Here is a 12,500-nt window from a genome sequence, read left to right as displayed (position 1 = left end):
GAGATTCTGAAAAATGTACTTTTTTTCCAGAGGAAAAGGGAAAATGAACAAACAATAAGAGGTATATCAATGATTATTTTCAATAAGTTTGTATGTAATTAATCATTTGGAATAAATAGTTTATAAACATTTATATATTGTGGTCATATAGATTTAATATTATTTGTTAAAAACGAACTGAATATTTTTAACTTAAGCAATTTCATTATTTTACTCTAAGCTAGCTCTGATAAACGTTTATATATATACACTTCTTATGACTAACCAAAATTTATATCTTCAGTATGTGTTTGTCAACTTCTGACATCATACAATCTGCTACAACAATAACCTTTAATCTCATGGTGAATTCCAACTAGTAATTTCTCTTCCGAGGTTTTCGCCAACCTACAGCCAATAATAGCGAGCGAAAGTGTTGTAGATTCATACTACGATATCGCAGTTCGAGGAGCAAATGAGAAAAAAAGTTAAACAAAACCGATCAGTTGATATCATCATGGCACTCAGAAATTTTCTAGCTGTTGCAGTGATATGTATTATCGGTATATTATGTGAATAGAAGTATTCTACAACTACCACAGGATGAACAAAGCAGATCTTCATTATCTTCTGAGGCTTGTTGGACCCGAGATTGCCAAGCAAGAGCACGTCTTATTTGCCGCCGCTATCTTGTGCGTTTACATTTGACATCATGCCTGGGGTTCATGCGAGCTGCTTCCCATCCAGTCAGTAAGCCAATTGCTGCCAATGTCTCAAGCAACAACGGCTCATGCTTTCCATTTCGGGCAGCAAGTGGCGAAAAAAAAGCCTAGTGTGATTCCAGATTTATGCTGCCTGTCTAGCTCTGGATTTAGTTTCCTTGCCTGCATTGTTAATTATCAGATTAACGTGTGCACTCTTTGTCACTTAGATTGAATTTCGGTTTGTGCCCATGATGGCGTAATTATTTCTTAGCTTGCCGAGCTATTCAGCCCCTAGAGAATTCCTGCTCTACCGTTCAGCTGACATATGTCTAAAGCTTTGACAGTGTTCTTCCTAAAACTGACGTCCATTGTTAAACAGACGTCTATTGTCAATTGGGTCGCGTACTCACACCACGCACTAATACTTAGATTAAATTCCTACCCTCTTCGAGAGCCAAACTCTTCGACACAGATTATCCTTTGTAAATTTATTGCCCTGACCTTAGCCCATCCCATATTAGTAAAGACATATCCTGTCTTTGAGTGAAGGGACTAAACACCTGCATTAATGCTTTCTTCATTTGTAGACAGGTTTAACACCTGCTTTTATATGTCCTTTATCTCTCATCAGGGAGTTAAATCTTAAGACCACTCCCCTCTTAGCAGAATCTACTCGGTGTTCACTCTATTTCTAGGGCTGACTGGTGGCCACAAGAAGTTTGAGATGAGTGGCTCCAATAAGTCCAAGTGTACTAGTGAGGGACTTGAACTGGCACCAGAGCACAACCTACAAGCCCTCACTCAACCCAAGCCCAAATCAATTTCAAACACGACTCGTTTTTTTCTAACCACTCCCTTTTAATTGATTCAGATATTTAAGCAGTGTTTTCCTTGTGTTAATTGTTCCTGTTGTTGATGTATGAAGTTGAATTTTGTAATTAAAGGACAAGTTGAAACTAGAAAAAAATGTGTTATTGTTATACTCCATGCACAAAGAAGGGATCAAAAGTAAACTAAAGATTAACTTTATCAAAATTTATGAGTGATAATTACCAGATATAATCACGTTAACCCGCCATGGTACTTCGAGCTTAATTAATTGCAAAAACTTCCCTGAGTTTATCAATATCCTGAGGACTAGGGGTTCATAGACGAACTGCATAAATTGTGTGTGGAGATTTATATGTAGTCCAGAACCCTTCATCGTGAAAGAATGTATCCTTTCGATCTATAAGACGAACGTCGGTCCCACGGTTGTGCTGGCTCAATAGACATTACTGCCACAGTGGCAGAACTCTGTCCTCTGTTGTTCCTGAAGCAGCAGGTAATAACACTCACAATAGTGGACGCTACTGTACCAACCGTGTGTCACACGATCGTACATAAATTATTTTGTATATATAATGCTTGTATCTGCGCTCTTCCCTCGCACTAAAAAGAACCTGAATGAACATGTCTCCGTTTTTCCTCTATAACATTGTCTGTCTTGTGAACATGAAAATTCCTGTTGCCTTGAGGTTTTGTATATAAAGAAGAGTGTTCTTTAATAAAGTTACTCAGTTGATTGCTTCCTGCCTTTGAGTCACAACCTTTGTCTTGGCCCGTCACATTGGTGACCCCGGAAGTCGACTCGCTCCCACCGCCTTCCACCCCCACCCCCCTCCCCCCTCCATCGTTGGTACTACGGCGGACTCTACGGAAGTTGGCGCTGCGGCAGCCCCATTCAAACTTTCATCGTTTGCCAGCGGAGAGGCGTTTGCTTGGTTTCAGCGCGCAGAAGTCCAGTTTCGCATCAAGGGCGTGACTCGCTCAACCACCAGAGCAGATTATGTTCTCGCGGCAATACCCGAGGACACCTTCCCAGAAATATCCGACTGGATTTGTGAACAAGGAGACACCCCAATAGAGTATGACGCCCTCAAAACATACCTTCTGCAGCAGTACTCGCCGTCGCCAGCCGCCCGTATAGCAAAGCTTTTTCAGCTCTCGCAACAACCGTTGGGGGACCAAAGGGCTTCGCTTGCCCTCAGGGAAATGACCAGTATCGCTCGCTTTCAACCTGCCGCAGACGGCTCTCCTCGTGAGGTGAACCTACTTCGTGCCCTTTGGATACGCCGTTTACCAGGACCTATACGCGCTGCCATACCCGATGTCGATAGTTTACCCATATTGGACTTGATGACCAAAGCTGACGCCCTTATGGACAGCCACTTCAAGACCTCCATCAACGCCTCCACCCCTGACGAAGAGGAGGCCTATTCAATGTCAACTGAAGCTGACATGAATGCCGTAGGACATACACGCCTACCCCGTGACGTGCCGAAGTGGCGACAAAGCCACCCACCATCCACCAATCGCTCGCGCCCCAACAAACGAATTCTACAGCCACTTACTACCTCCCATCCGCTGCAGTTTTGCTGCTATCACTTCAGATTCGGGGCAACCGCGAAGAAATGTGCCAAGGATTGTCAGTGGCCAAAAAACGTGTAAGTAGGCCATCGCTCGTGGTGGTGGCCTCCCGTGTTTCTAATCTTTTCTTTTTACATGATGCAGGAATGGGCGTGCAATTTTTGGTAGACACGGGTTCTTTTCATTCTCTTTTGCCAAGGAAACTCTTCAAGACACGACGTAATCTGTCTACATCTGCCGACGTCCGCTTGGTAGCTGCCAACGGATCTGCGATACCGACCTACGGTTAGGAGAACCTCACATTATCGTTCGGAAACGGTAAATTCAATTGGAAGTTTCTCGTTGCTGACGTCACATTGTCAATCCTCGGTGCGGATTTTCTCTCTCATTTCCACCTTCTGGTCGATGTCGCCCACTGACGATTGGTCAACGCAGACTCGTACTTGTCGACACCTCTTCAATCCGCCCCTTCTAACCTCGCTCTCCACATCAGAGCACCCACGGATGCCTACGCCCACCTCCTCACATCGTACCCGGAAGTTTTCCGTCCAGAACTTCGCCAAACGCCCACGGTTCCTGCCAAGCACGGTATTTATCACCATATCAAGACGACAGGACCCCCAGTCTTCGCAAAATTCAGACGTCTGGCACCGGAACGATTGGCAGCCGCCAAACAGACGTTCGCTGAAATGGAGGAAATGGGCCTTTGCCAAAAGGCCTCCAGCCCATGGTCGTCACCCTTACACATCGTTCTGAAGAAAGACGGCTCCCTCCGTCCGTGCGGGGATTACAGGCACCTGAACATGCAAACAGAACCGGATCACTACCTCCTCCCAAACATTGCCGACTTGACCTCGTACCTGCACAAAGCGTAGGTTTTCTCTACGCTCGACCTCCTGAAGGGGTATTATCAGGTGCCTATGAACCCAGAAGACATCCCCAAGACCGCCATCACCACTCCGTTTGGTACATACACCTTCAATTACTCCTGTTTTGGCCTTCGTAATGCTGGGGCCACGTTTCAACGTCTCATGGATGGCATCTTAGGGGACCTCCCTTTCTGTGTATGTTATGTGGATGACATAATTGTGTTCTCCTCCTCAAAAGAGGAACACCTCCGTCACCTGCGTCACCTGCGCATCGTGCTCGGCCGCCTACAACAAAAGTGAACCTTTGGCGCCAACGAAGTGTCGTTCTTAGGACACCACATCACTCCTGAAGGAGTCCATCCCCTCCCTGAGAAGGTAGCAGCCGTTCAGAACTTCCCCGCGCCATCGACCGTCAAAGCTCTGCAGGAATTCTTGGGCATGATCAACTATTATTACCGTTTTCTGCCAGCCATTGCCGCCACTCTTGCTCCCCTCTACGCCTCCCTCAAGGGCAAGCCAAAGGACCTGAAGTGGGGTCCCCTTCAAGAAGCAGCCTTCTGCAATGCAAAGAAGGCCCTATCAACTGCTGCGGCTCTCGCTTTTCCTATCCCACATGCCCCTCTCCTTCTCTCCACCGATGCCAGCGACATCGCTATTGGTGCATTACTCGAGCAGGTGGTCAACGGCTCTCCCCGCCCATTGGCCTTCTTCAGCAGAAAACTGTCCAAGGCAGAATCTGGTTATTCTACCTTCGATCGAGAATTGCTGGCGGTGCACTTGGCTGTCCGTCACTTTCGCCATTTCTTAGAAGGTACGCCCTTTGTCATTCGCACAGACCACACGCCTTCACTCGACAGTCTGACGCCTGGTCCACCCGTCAACGCCGACATCTCTCCGCCGTGGCTGAATACAATTGCACCCTTCAATACGTCCCTGAGAAAATGAATCCCGTTGCCGATGCCCTGTCAAGAAACACGTTGGCTGCCGTTCAACTGGGATTGGATTACAACGCCCTGGCTGAAGCCCAACGACAGGATCCAGAGTATCAAGCATGTAGGACATCCTGCACGTCCCTCCGTTGGGAAGACTTCCCCCTCGACGACTCCAACACCACCCTCCTCTGTGATGTCAGTACTGGCAGACCGCGACCTAAGATTCCTGCTCCCATGCGCCGACAGGTGTTTGATTTCATTCCCGGCCTTTCACATCCCTCGTGCCGTTCTACTGCACAGCTGCTGAAGGCAAAGTTCATTTGGCACGGCATTTCTAAGGATGCTAAGGATTGGGTCTGCGCCTGTACTTCTTGCCAAACTTCCAAAGTACATCGACACACAGATTCAGGAGTGGCCACCTTTCCTCAACCTCAGTGTCGTTTCGCACACATTCACGTCGACATTGTAGGCCCCCTACCCACATCACAAGGACATCGTTACCTGTTTACCGTCATCGACCGCTCCACTCGTTGGCCTGAAGCCATTCCCATGGAAACTGCAACGTCCGCCTCATGTACATCTCCCTTACTCTCTGGATGGATTGCAAGATTTGGTATCCCTGAGCATATTACTTCTTTGATGTCCCGCTGCAAGGATTGCAACTGGTTTACTCAGCTTCCCTGGGTCCTCCTGGGACTAAGGACTAAGGAAATGGTGTATGGCGACCCATTGGTCGTCCCTGCCGAATTTGTTCCTTCTACAACCTCCTCCGACGATCTCCAGCGCATACGTCACGTCGTGGGAAAATTTACTCCGTGCCGCCAGACTTACAAGCTCCCAGTGAAGCATCACATACCAACAGACTTGCACTCTGCAACGCACGTCTTCCTGCGCAACGACACTAGCAAACCACCGCAAACGCACCCTTACACGGGCCCTTTCCTTGTGATCCGATGCAGTCTGAAAGCATTCCTACTAAACATTCGTGGCAAAGAAGACTGGGTCTCCATTGATCGTCTAAAACCTGCTTATCTTCTGCCAGATGACCCGCCTACAGTTCGCCTCTCTAGATCAGGGCGCCCTATTTAACATGTATGTCATTTTTAGGGGGGGGGGAGCCATGTACCAACCGTGTGTCACACGATTGTACATAAATTATTTTGTGTATATTATGCTTGTATCTGCGCTCTTCCCTCGCACTAAAAAGAACCTGAATGAACATGTCTCCGTTTTTCCTCTATAACATTGTCTGTCTTGTGAACATGAAAATTCCTGTTGCCTTGAGGTTTTGTATATAAAGGAGAGTGTTCTTTAATAAAGTTACTCAGTTGATTGCTTCCTGCCTTTGAGTCACAACCTTTCTCTCGGCCCGTCACACTACAAAACGAACAAAAACATACTAAAACCCGAGATATTGATCCATTGCAATTCGTATTGATCAGTGCGTCTCATGAATAAAACAGGGTTTTAGCCAAATGAAATGTAAAGTTTGTGTTATTAAATTGATCTGGCTTTATACACATAAATATATATATATTTTATATATATATATATATATATATATATATATATATATATATATATATATATACGTATATATATATATATATATATATATATATATATATATATATATATATATGTATATATATGTATATATATCTCATCATCATCATCATTGCCTTCCATGCCTACGTTTCATAGTCATCAACCATGTAGGCCTGTATCTTCCAACTCTTTTAGTGCCTAGTGGAACCTAAATGAAAGTTTGGTGAACTAATCTTTCTTGGGGATTGCAAAGAGCATGCCCAAACCATCTCCATATACCCCTCACCATGATCTCATCCACATATGACACTTGAGTAATCTCTTTTATGGTTTCATTTCTAATGTCCTGCAATTTAACTCCAAATATTCTTCTGAAGGCTTTGTTCTAAAATTTACAACATATGTTGGAAAATGTTCCATTGTTATACCACAACTCATGTTCATTATAGAAACACCGATCTCATAAAACTGATATATAGCCTGAATTTTATATGTAATTTCAGGTTATTTGATTTCCAAATTATACTTAACCTAGCCATTTTCTAATTTGCTCTTTTCAATCTTTCATTAAACTCAAATTCTGAAAATCCTGTATTAGAGATCCTAGTTCTTAAATATTTAAATGATTCCACCTCATTAATCATTTCTCCTTTTAATGATATTTCATCTTCCATTGCATATAACGTTCTCATCATCCTCTGCTTATCTTGAGCCCAACCTCATGTGATACTTCATGAATTCTGGTAATCAGGCTTTGCAAGTCTTGTGATGTTCTGCAAAGAAGGACAGCATCATCAGCATACGCTAAGTCAACTGATATCCTGTTACCAATCCAGTGCAGTCCTCCACCATCCCCAACTACTCTATGCATTACAAAATCCATGTGGAAGATAAACAAAATAGGTTGCAACACATTCTCTTGGAGTACACAAATGTTCACAGAAAATTCGTTTGATAAGACTCCATTAACATTAACTTTGCACTTGTTATGCTTATGAACAGACTCAATCAAATCCACATATCTAAAAGGAACTCCATAATAAGGCAGGACTCTCCACAAAATTGGACGGTGCATACTACCAAAGGTTTTATCATAGTCCACAAATGCCATCAAAAGTGGATTTATATATTCCACACCTTGCTGGACCACATGTCTTAAAATGAAAATTTGGTCTGTACAACTTGTACATTTTCTAAATCCTGCTTGTTCATCTCCCATCTTTTCGTCAATCTTTCTCTGTAGTCTCTTTAGAATGAGCATACTATATATTTTCATGACAACTGACGTGAGTGTGATGCCTCTGTAATTATTGCAATCAGTCAGATGTCCTTATTTGACATTTCCACTAACAATCCTAACTCCCATTCATCAGGGGTTGCGTCTTCATGCCATTCTACAAAATAATCTTTTAAGTATTCTGGGTGTCCCTTCATTTCCAGCTAATATCATCTCAGCAGTAATTCCATCTCTTGAGTTTTTTAATGATAGTTTCGACTTCAAACACTCTGAAGTCATTCATAGGCACATCAAGGTCTCCCGCAGCTTCGGGTATATCAATTAAATTATTCCCGTCTTATCTCCTATTCATGACCTCACTCAAATGTTTCATCTAACGTAGACTTTTTCATTCTTCTGATGTTATAACAGATTCATCTATATTTTTGTCCAAGTAGAGATTTCATTGATAATTCTATGAGAAATTCTTACACCATAGCTACTCCCTGAATTCATAGCTTTGTCAGCCTCATCTGATTTCCTGTTTAGATATTCTCTCCAGTCATTCCTATTTATTTTTTTTTACCTCTATCAATGCTGGAATACTTAGCATGCTCTACCTTGTAATTTTCATTACTTCCTTGAAAACTTTAAACAACCATCCCAAGTATCATTCGATAGCCATGGTTTTCTCATTGTAACTACATGTCCCAAAACTTCACTACCAACTGACTGACATATGTACTTAACATCACATAATTGTTCATTAATTGTCTGCTCTTCTCTTCTCCTCTTAAAGTCTCTATGGCTGCAAATGGATTCCTACATTCAATTGCCAAAGTTTCCTTGTCCTCATCTTCTCAAAGCTTAGTTGTATCAAACCTAGGTATTCTATTTATCTTTCTGTTGAGTGCTTTCAGTTTTAATTTCAGTGTGGCAATGAGGAGATGGTAATCACTAACAATGTTTGCACTTCTATAACTTCTTACTTTTTTTTCAGTCGTCCTTCTCTCTTTATTAATGATTATATGATCTATTTGTTTTTTGTATATGCCACATGGTTAAGTCTATGTTTGTTTGTGGATGCCATTGTGCTGGAAAAAGAGTACCTCCAATAACGATATTGTTTGTTGAAAAAAAACTTATAAAATGTGCCCCATTTTCATTTGCAAATTCGCCAAAACCCTCAATACCCATCACATTCTTTATACCTTGATTTTTCCTTCTAACTATAAGATTGAATTCTCCAATCACAATTTTCATATCTCCCTCTGGGATCTCATCTATTACACTCTGCAGTTATTCATAGTTCTATTCATCTCCTTTCTTCAGTGGAATCATTTGTTGGTGCATAGCGATCTATAATACTCATATATATATATATATATATATACTATATATATATATATATATATATATATATATATATATATATATATATATGTATATATGTATATATATATATATATATATATACACATATATACATACATACATACATACATATATATATATATATATATATATATATATATATATATATATATATATATATATATATATATATATGTATGTATACATACATACATAAATATACATATATATAATTATCATCATCACCTCCTACGTATATTGACGCAAAGGGCCTCGGTTAAATTTCGCCAGTCGTCTCTATCTTGAGCTTTATAATCGATTCTTCTCCATTCATCATTTCCAACTTCACACTTCATTGTCTAAAGCCATGTAGGCCTAGGTTTTCCAACTCTTCTAGTGCCTTGCGGAACCCAGTTAAATATTTGGTGAACTAATCTCACTTGCCGAGTGCGAAGAGCATGCACAAACCATCTCCATTTACCGCCCCCCCCCCCCCACATGATGATCTCCAAATATAGCACTCAATTAATCTCTCTTATAGTTTACTTTCTAATCAAATCCTATCATTTAACTCCCAATATTCTTCTGAGAGCTTTGTTCTCAAATCTACTAAGTCTGTTGGAGTTGTTTCATTGTCCTACCATGACTCATGTCCATAGCGTAACACTGGTCTCACTAAACTGATATATAGTCTGAATTTTATATGTAATTTCAGCTGATTTGATTTCTAGATTTTTTTTACCCTAGGTGTTTTCGAATTTGTTTTTTTCAATCTTCAATTAAACTCCATTTCTAAAGACCCTGTATTACAGATCATAGTTCCTAAATATTTAAATTATTCTACCTCATAATCCTTTCTCCTTCCAATGACATTCTCTCTTTCATTGCATATTCTGTTCTCATCATCTGTCTTTATTTTATTTATCTTCAGCCTAACTTCATATGATATTTCATGTATTCTGGTAGGCAAGCATTTCAAATCCTGTGGTGTTCAGCTAATAAAGACAGGGTCATCAGAACACTTCAAGTTAGGTAATTTCCTATTACCAATCCAGTACAATCCTTCTTCACCCTCCCCAACTGTTCTATGTATTATAAAATCATTGAGGGGGTTAAACAACATAAGTAATAACACATTCCCTTGGAGTACACTGCTGTTCACTGGAAATTCATTCGATAGGACTCTAATAGCATTAACTCTGCACTTGCTCTGCTCATGAACAGACTTAACCTAATTTACATTTTTTTAAAGAGTAATTCAACAAAATTGGCTTGTGCACACTTTCAAAGGTTTTTTCATAGTCCACAAATGCTATGAAAAGTGGATTTCTATAAACTACGCATTGTTGTACATGTCTTAAAATGAAAATTTGATCAAAACAACGTCTTCCTTTTCTAAATCCTGCTCGTTCATCTCTCAGCTTTTCATCAATCTTCCTCTCTAGTCACTTTATAATAAATATACTCTATATTTTCTTGACAACTGGTGTAAGCGGGATGCATAGGTAATTATTGGATTTTTAGCCATTTTCACCAACACTCTTAATTCCCATTCATCAAATTTTGATCTTCCATCAAAAATAAAGTATTCAAAGCCTAGCTTTAAAAGACGATGGGTTGTCCAGTGAATTTTCACGTTAAAGCCAGGAAGACGAATCTAAGAAATGTGTCCAATGCATTTTCTCTGTGAGCGATTACAAGGATAGTTTTGTGCTTAAGTGCTATTTTGAAGGTAAACTGTCGCTCTTGTTTTTACACGTGATTCTGAAAACTCGAACTCCTACCACTAAGGTAAGTCATTGCAGACTTATTCTCAGCCTAAGATGAGGATAGGGCTGTCTAAGGGGTTTGAATCACCGGCGATGTGAAACCCTCCCCCGGTAGGGTAGAATACAGCTTCTAGGTTAGGTTAGGTGGGCAGGTTAGGGTAGGTGAGGAAGGTTAGGTTGGCTGGTGCTCTTCTGTTTGTTTTCCTTTTAAAAATGGATCATGTTAAAAGTTTGCGTTCGATAGAAAATGAACCTCGGAAGAAAACGTGCCTGAGAAGGAATGGTGCTTGAGAGATAACTGCTTCTGTAAGTGTAGTTACACCCTCTTATTTTTGCTTGAACATATTTTGTTTTTGTAACTTTATTTGTTGTTTTGCTGGTTTCTGCTGTTAGCATCTTCCTTATTTCGTTAGATTTTCTTTTATCCCATCCAAAAACGCCGATTGTAATAACGTCTGCATACAAAAAAAAAAAAAAACTTCCAGAATTTTTTTTTTCATGCAAAAATGGCTTGGTTTTACCGCACTTTTTTTTGGCATCATTACAACATTTTGTTCCATTTTATTCAGCTTTTTATAAAAAGTATATTATTATATTTGAATTCGTAGTAGGCAACTCTTGTCAATATAATTTTAGTAGCACTACACTTTTTTTTTTCTTCATTGCAATATTTGACTCTATTTTCCCTATTTGTATATATTCTAAGTACATTTATATTCATGTAATATTTAATATGTATTTATTTTTCCGAAAATGAAAACCAAAATAAACAGTCTAACGTAAACACTAATGTAACCACAAATATTTCAATTAAATGATTTGCATGCGTTATCTAAGGGTATATTTTGAAGGAAATACGAATTTTTTTAATCAACTGCTATTAGTTATACACATAGAATATTGATCAATTATAGAAAAATTATAAACCATTAAATGATTAAAAATTCTGCTATGTTTTGGGAAATATATTTTATTTGAAATCCCGGTATTTTTGTTCATAAAATTTCTGCACTTTATTTCATTATGACAACATTTGACTTCATTTTTAAATTTGTGCATATTTTGTGGGAATATCTCATAAAATAAGATTTATTATTTATTTACTTCAGTAAAGATAAACCAATATGACCAAACTTAAAGTGTTAAATTACAACATATACCAGTGCGATAATTTGCCTGCCTTATGTATATTTGGAAAGAACACGATAATATCGTTATTCCTTTACCGTTATTATTTGCGCAAATAGAATAATGACAAAGTACACGTCATATTTACTTAGGAAGCTCATTTCTATTTCTATATGTTAAAGAATATATATTTTCTATTAGAATCCAGTGTGTAAATATGTATAATATTTTTTCATTATCGTAACATTTGAGTTCATTTTTCCCTTTTGTATGTATGTATGTACAGTATGTATGTATTTTGAGAAAATGTTGTAATGATGTGAAATATGTATCTACATAACCTAAAAAAATACAAGTAAAGCCACCACAGCTATTGTCATGACAATATTCGTATATGTAAGATCGTGGTAAATTTTGACAAAAGGTGAAAAAGTTGTTTTTTAATTTTCACTTATTATTTACACGTATAGAATATTTACAAAACAGGAGCTATATATCAATAAAAAAAACTGCAAAATTAATATTGGTGGCAGTGTCCTTGCCTGGTGATTGCCAGTATGGGGTTCGAGTCC

At 39.6% G+C, this 12,500-nt stretch overlaps 1 protein-coding gene across 1 annotated transcript in view; it reads left to right on the top strand.

The window, feature by feature from the left end:
• The window catches only part of LOC137620081 (uncharacterized), a 489,014-nt gene that overhangs the window by 222,238 nt on the left and 254,276 nt on the right, over positions 1-12,500 (top strand). The gene's annotated exons all lie outside the window — the stretch shown is intronic.

This window comes from Palaemon carinicauda, chromosome 26 (assembly GCF_036898095.1).
Source record: "Palaemon carinicauda isolate YSFRI2023 chromosome 26, ASM3689809v2, whole genome shotgun sequence".
Taxonomy (NCBI): domain Eukaryota; kingdom Metazoa; phylum Arthropoda; class Malacostraca; order Decapoda; family Palaemonidae; genus Palaemon; species Palaemon carinicauda.
The sequence above is the reverse complement of the archived record's forward strand: the minus strand, read 5'-3'. Positions and strand labels throughout refer to the sequence as shown.